Source organism: Phyllostomus hastatus, unplaced genomic scaffold (genome assembly GCF_019186645.2).
Source record: "Phyllostomus hastatus isolate PE091 unplaced genomic scaffold, TTU_PhHast_1.1 phas_contig_58, whole genome shotgun sequence".
Taxonomy (NCBI): Eukaryota; Metazoa; Chordata; class Mammalia; order Chiroptera; family Phyllostomidae; genus Phyllostomus; species Phyllostomus hastatus.
In genome coordinates this window covers 58142288-58149088 of record NW_025333916.1, presented here as the reverse complement: position 1 = coordinate 58149088, position 6801 = coordinate 58142288, and the positions used below count along the sequence as shown (strand labels likewise).

General features: G+C 41.3%; 1 long non-coding RNA gene and 1 other non-coding gene across 2 annotated transcripts; one reads left to right on the top strand and one right to left on the bottom strand.

Moving 5' to 3' along the window:
* Nucleotides 1-227: 227 nt before the first annotated feature.
* Nucleotides 228-298, top strand: LOC123825013. The gene has a single exon (XR_006786799.1). It is a non-coding gene; the product is annotated as a small nucleolar RNA SNORD56 (small nucleolar RNA).
* A 5263-nt stretch (nt 299-5561) lies between these two features.
* Nucleotides 5562-5960, bottom strand: LOC123824965. Its single transcript, XR_006786784.1, has 3 exons — nt 5881-5960; nt 5706-5773; nt 5562-5622 (listed from the first exon to the last, which is right to left on the bottom strand). It is a non-coding gene; the product is annotated as an uncharacterized LOC123824965 (long non-coding RNA).
* Between the last annotated feature and the right edge of the window lie 841 nt (nt 5961-6801).

The window sequence follows — 6801 nt, the reverse complement described above, 5'->3', positions numbered from 1 at the left end:
TTTTTTTTAAATATTTTATTTATTTATTTTTAGAGAGGGAGAGGAGGGAGAGAGAGAGAGAGAGAAAGAGAAACAACAATGTGTGGTTGCTGGGGGTTATGGCCTGCAACCCAGGAATGTACCCTGGCTGGGAATTGAACCTGGGACACTTTGGTTCCCAGCCCACGCTCAATCCACTGAGCTACGCCAGCCAGGCCTTATATATATATTTTTTATATATGTACAGCCCAAATGAAAGAACATATTTTTCATCAATAGTAGTTCACTTAGTGAGTGTTGAGACTTTGGGTCTGAGTGAAAAAAAAATTAAAGAACAGATGAAAGCTCCAGAAAAAATACAACTAAGTGATGAAGAGATCGCCCACTTAGCAGATGCAGAGTTCAAAACACTGGTAATCAGGATGCTCACAAACATGGTTGAGTGTGGTCACAAAATAAAGGGAAAATTGAAGGCTATAAAAAGTGAAATTAGGAAAATGTACAGGGAACCAAGAGTGATTGGAAGGAAACCAGGACTCAGATCAATGATTTGGACCAGAAGGAAGAAATAAACATTCAACCAGAACAGAATGAAGAAACAAGAATTCAAAAAAAGGAGGAGAGGCTTAGGAACCTATGGAACAACTTTAAACATTCCAACATCCAAAATCTTAAGGGTCCCAGAAGGAGAAGAGGAAAAGCAAGAAATTGAAAACTCATTTGAAAAAATAATGAAGGATGACTTCCCTAATTTGGCAAAGGAAATAGACTTCCAGGAAGTCCAGGAAGCTCAGAGAGTCCCAAAGAAGCACACACCAAGGCACATCATAATTACATCACCCAAGGGGAAAGATAGGGAGAGAGTCTCAAAAGCAGCAAGAGAAAAGGAGACAGTTACCAACAAAGGAGTTCCCATTAGATTATCAGCTGATTTCTCAAAAGAAACCTGGAAGGTAAGAAGGGGCTGGAAAGAAATATTCAAAGTCATGGAAGGCAAGGACCTACATCCAAGATTGCTCTACCCAGCAAAGCTGTCATTTAGAATGGAAGGGCAGATACAGTGCTTCCCAGATAAGGTCAAGTTAAAGGAGTTCATCATTACCAAGCCCTTATTATATGAAATGTTAGAGGGACTTATCTAAGAAAAATAAGATAAAAAACTATGAACAGTAAAATGACAACAAACTCAAACTATCAACAACCAAACTTAAAAAATCAGAAGCAAAAACAAACTAAGCAAACAACCAGAACAGGAACAGACTCACAGAAATGGAGATCATGGGGCGGGGGGAGTTATCAGTGGGCAGGGGGAGCAGGAAGAATGGGGGAGAAGGTACAGGAAATAAGAAGCATAGATGGTCAGCACAAAATAGACAGGGGGACATTAAGAATAGCATAGGAAATAGAGAAGCCAAAGAACTTATATGTACGATTCAAGCAAATTAAAATTGGGGGATGCGAGTGTGAGAGGGGTACAGGGCAGAGGGGAATAAAGGGGTAAAATGGGTGAACTGTAATAGCATAATCAATAAAACACATTAAAAAATAAACAAACAGGGACCTAGAGAGTTCCCTTCATTCTCTAACCTTTCAGTCCTCAACCCACATTAAAAACATCCCCACACAAGAGTGTCTAGCAAAGACGGAAAAGAAGTCTGCTGCTTTCCAAACTGACAGAAGCTTAGCATAAGGAGATGGACAACTGAGCCAGATGAGCGCAGTCCTGAGGGGGCCCACTGTTCATGCAGCCACCGCACCAGGTCCCCACGCCAGCCCCTGGAGCGGAGGCTGATGTCAGGGACTCGCTGAGCAGGGGGCCTGGCTGACATCACTGGTTGGAAGGCGGACGACTTCCTCCCTCTGTGCCCCTTCCAGTTGCCTCGCTAGCAAATCCTGCTGCTGCTCCACTAGCCCCGATAGAACCTATGCGTGGCGAGTCCTGGCTGCAGAGGCTCATCCACAGAGATGAGGTGGAATCAGCCAGACTCCTACCCTTGCAGATATTGCCATGGGACCATGTCAGCTTGCTGTCCAGGAGCAGCAATGGAAAAGCAGCTCTTCCTCACGTCTCAGGAATAGATGTCACCCAGAGAGGATGCTGAGGCTTAATTAGCACAAGACCACTTTCCCCTCTTAAGTCTAGCCTCAAGCAGGGCTTGCTCTCACGTGTCCACGGGAAGCTGGAAGGAACAGAGGATCGCATCGGTGACCTCACAGCCCAGCTAAACAAGAATCAGTTCGACTTTCACATTCCGGCTGAAGATAAAGACGAAGCCATTGGGGCACTGGAGTCAGAAGGCCTCACCTAGATCACACAGAACCTCAGCCAGCGCAGGGCAAGAGGAGCAGCAGCTTTCACAATAGCCGAGTTTTGTGGATCAAGGTGGGCAGGTGCCTTAAGTCATAGGCTAGGACCAGGCCACCTCTTCCCACAGGAATGGTTGGCCTCTTTAATCTGGATGTTGCAGCAGGACCTCCTCAATGCAGCCCACGTAACCCCAACTCACCCCAACTCAGCCTTCCAGTGATCAGATCAGTGCAGAGCTAATTCTCTCTGGTATCCAGGTTAATGAAGCCCGGGGTGGTCCTGTCCTCCTGGTCTTTGTCTCGCTGTAGGTCTGTCACCACTGGAAGCTGGAGTGGCATAAGGCAGAGACGTCTCCCAGGGTTGGACAGGCCCCAGCTGGCATGTGCAGCTTCAAGATCAGTCAGTGAACGAGCTAGTCAGCTTGCCTGGATGGTTTTGCCTACTTTCCACCTTTGACATCATCCCTAGGGTCCTAGGAAGAGCAAAACAGTTGAGCTTCAGGCAACTCATGGCCCCAGACTGTCGAAGGTGACCATCCGGCACATTTAGTGGCCCGAGAGAGCTCTCCATTCAAGTGTGGCCTGACTGCATCCGATCTTCCAGCAGCCAGGTCCTGCTGCAGGTGCCTGGTCATTAGCCACATGATGGGCTCCTTTGTGGTCCGCTGCAAGGCCAGCCTCCTCTCCATTAGCTAGGTGTGAATGCTATGGTTTCTCTCATTTGCAACAGGGCATCTCATGTGGCCGCAGGGCATGCAGAGGCTGTCTGATTGGTGACTCATACTCTGGGCGTTTGTATTGACCTCAATAGGCTGACTGGAACTTTTGTCTGTTTCCACTCATGTCTCTCCAATCTAAAATCCTTCAGTCTGATGAAATCATCCTTGTTTGTCAGGGCTCAGAGACATTTCCACTGTCCTCCTCTCACTAAGTTTGCTTACCTGTTCTTTGTATTATAGCCTCCCTAATGAGTGTGAAGTGGTATCTCATTGCAGTTTTGATGGACAGTTCTCTACTTACTCACAGTGTTAAGCATCTTTTCATGCGCTCATTGGTCATTTGTATATCTTCTCAGGATAAATGTCTATTCAAATTCTTTGCCTACATTTCAACTGGTCTATTCATCTTTGTATTATTGAGTTGTCAGATGGGCTGTTTATCCTTATATTATTGAGTTGTCAGAGTTCTTTATATATTCTGGATACAAGTTTCTCATCAGATACATGATTTGCAAATATCTTCTCCCATTTTGTGGGTTGTATTTGCATTTTCTTGATCATATTATTGGCAGTACAAATTTTTTAATTTTTGTGTGGTCTTATTTATCTACCTTTGTCCTTTTATCTCTTTTTAGTGTGACATCAGAAAAACCGTTGTCTAACTCATGATCACTAAGGTTTACTCCTATGTTTTCTTCTAAAAGTTTTATAGATGTGTCTCTTACATTTAGGCATATGATACATTTTTAGTTCATTTTTATGGATGGTGTAAGGTAGAGTCCAATTTCACTCTTTTGCATGTGGATATTCCATTGTCCCAGTACCATTTGCTTAAAAGTCTATTCTTTCTCCTATTGAATTATCTTAGCACCTTTGTTGAAAATAAGCTTGCCTGCAGTGTAAGAGGTTATTCCTGGACTTTCAATTCTATTCCACTTCTCTGTACATCTATCATTATGCCGGTACCATACCGTCTTGATTATAGGAGCTTTGTAATAAGTTTAAAACCAGAAAGTATGAGTCATTCAAGTTGGTTCTTCTTTTCCAAGATTGTCTTTGTCATTCACAGTCCATTTAAGCTGTTGAGAACACATCCTCCCAGCATGGTTCCAGGCTGACGTGTCTCTTTTTAGTCCTTCCTCAAATGCCAAACCACCCATCCCCTTTGTTTGGAAACGTGTTGCATGCCTGCCCAAGTTATCACAGATGGCAATCAACAGTGAGCACAAGGAGCAGTTGGAAATTAAGAGCAGGATGGAAAACAGGGGCTGTAAGAGAAAATGACTGATTCGGGTCACCAGAAAGTTTTTGAATAGGATGTTATGGAAACAAAGTGACTGTCACAGTGAAAAACTAAATCGTAAATCTTAAAATAAACTCCTAAAACATTCTCCTTGTGTTTTTCTTTTCCTCATGTGGACTGAGTAGATTGTGTTGACTAAGTTAGTTCATTTTCTCAGACTCCATCAAAATGAAATAAAGCTATGTTGTTTCTCATGTTCTCATCGCAGATCCTGCCTTTGTAGCTAGTGTTCGTGAGCTTTTTATATCCTTTAGAGATTAAGCACTTCATGTTTTCATTAGGATAAAAGGAAAAAAGTTATCATTTGGTGAAGCACCTGTTATGAGAGAGTCACTAAAAGTGTACATATGGGAGTGCTTTTGAGATCATGTGTCTATGTGTCAACTCTTTAAACAGTCACATCGTTCCCTGTCATATGGCCAGAAAAAGTTATTGCTCTGATTTTATAGAAGTAAAAACTGAAGTTCTAAGAGGTAATTTGACTTGCCTAGATAATGAACATGTCAGGGACAGAGCCAGTATCAAAGTGCAGTTTGTCAGTCTCCTGGGGATACTGTTATGGACTGAATCTATCCTCTAAAACTATGTGTTGAAGTCCTAGCCCCTGGTACTGTGAATGTGACCTTTTTAGAATACAGTCTTTGTGGAGGTAGTCGAGTTAAGTTGAGATCATTAGAGTGGGCCCAAGTCAAATAGGGCTGGTGTCATTATGAGAAGAGGAGCACCATGTGACCACATGGTCAACGACTGGAGTAATGCAGCTACAAGGCAAAGAATGCCAGGTTTTGATGGCAATCCCCCCAAGCTAGGACAAGGTGAGGAAAGATTCTCCCCTATAGATTTCAGGGAAAGCCCAGCCCTGCCAACACCTTGATTTTGGAATTTCAGCCTCTAGAAGTCTGAGACAATATATGTCTGTTGTGTGGTATCATCTAGTATTTGGACCTGTGTGTGGCATACCTAAGAAATTAGTACAGACACTGTACCTTCCTTAACACAGCACTTTATAACAGGATCACTTCCAGGATGACTCATTCACATGGCTGGCAAACTTGTGCTGGCTATTGGCTGGGAATTAAGTCACGCATGGCTGATGACTGAGTTTTGCATTGTCCACATACAGATATCTCTTAGAGCTGGTTGGGCTTCCTGAAAGTATGGTGACTAGAGTGAGCAAGAGTCCCAAGAGAATGAGACCAGAACAAAATCACTTTTGGGATTTAACATCAGAAGTCACAAAGTGTTACCACCGCTGACAACCAGATTCAGTGGAGAGAATGCAGACCCCCCTTCTTGATGGAAGCCGTGTCCAAGCTGTGAGATAAGCACAATACAACATATTGTGGCCATTATCACTACTGCAAGAGTGATCAAGCAAAAAGGACAGAAAGACTTACTGTAGAGCTGGTTTTGTATGAAGACTCTTTGACAACATTTGGCACATTGTTCTTCTAAAAATGTAGGTCTGAATACAGAAATAAAATAAAACAAATTACATTCTCTGAATTCATGGTCTCTGCAAAAATAAAAAAATCTAACTGCTGAGGAGGGGAAAGTAGCATTAATACTTACTAATATGACCTTGGCCAAACTTTTGAGTGTGTGTAAACCCCAACTTCTTCATCTCTGGCTTGGAATTACTTATATTGTGACAGCTGGGAGAAGAATAAAATATTTTATGTAAAGTGAAAAACTAGCAAATGCATTCAAATAACATTTACCTTCTTCCTTGAGCCTTGCATTTCATTGGCTATTACCACCAACCCTTGAGATCCACAATGTGATAAATTAAATAATAAATATGAAAAGAGATCATTTCTAGAATTCAATTTCACTAAGAAAATTCTAGATACTATGCTGTGGACTGATGTATTACAAATGTTTTTTTTAACCTATTAATCAAATGTTTTATTTTTAAAAAAACAACTCATTTAACAAGTGCTATGTGAGCATATATTAGTCATGGCTTAAATATTCAGAGGCTAAATCTCTACCCAAGAAAAACAGAATTAAGAAAGCCTTAGGGAACAGTAAAATTAAAAACAAAAATAGAAAATACCCTGAAATTCTAGCAAAGCAGGAATTGTGTTGTTTAAAGGAAATAACCAAAATGTTAGCTTGGAAAACACTTAAAGTTCATATATCAAATTAGAACATGTATATGTATGGGATATTACAAGCAGTAAAATATGCAAAATAGTTGTATATGTTTTTGCTATTTAATCATAATTAAGTACAATTAATGTTAAATGCAGAAAGGTTAAAAGAGGGACATGAGGAACAATTAAAGTTTTGGAAAGTGGTAACTAGGAGGGAAAGACTGACAGGAAATTTGTGCACTCTGGTTAAAAGGAAAAGACAGCCAAGCCCTTACTAATAGTTGTTTACTAATATGCAAAGAATATCTAAAAGGATTCCTACCTTCACTTTTCCCAAAATGTCAATAAAGTGGCTTAATAATGACAAAGTTTTAAGTGCAATTGTCTTTAAGTG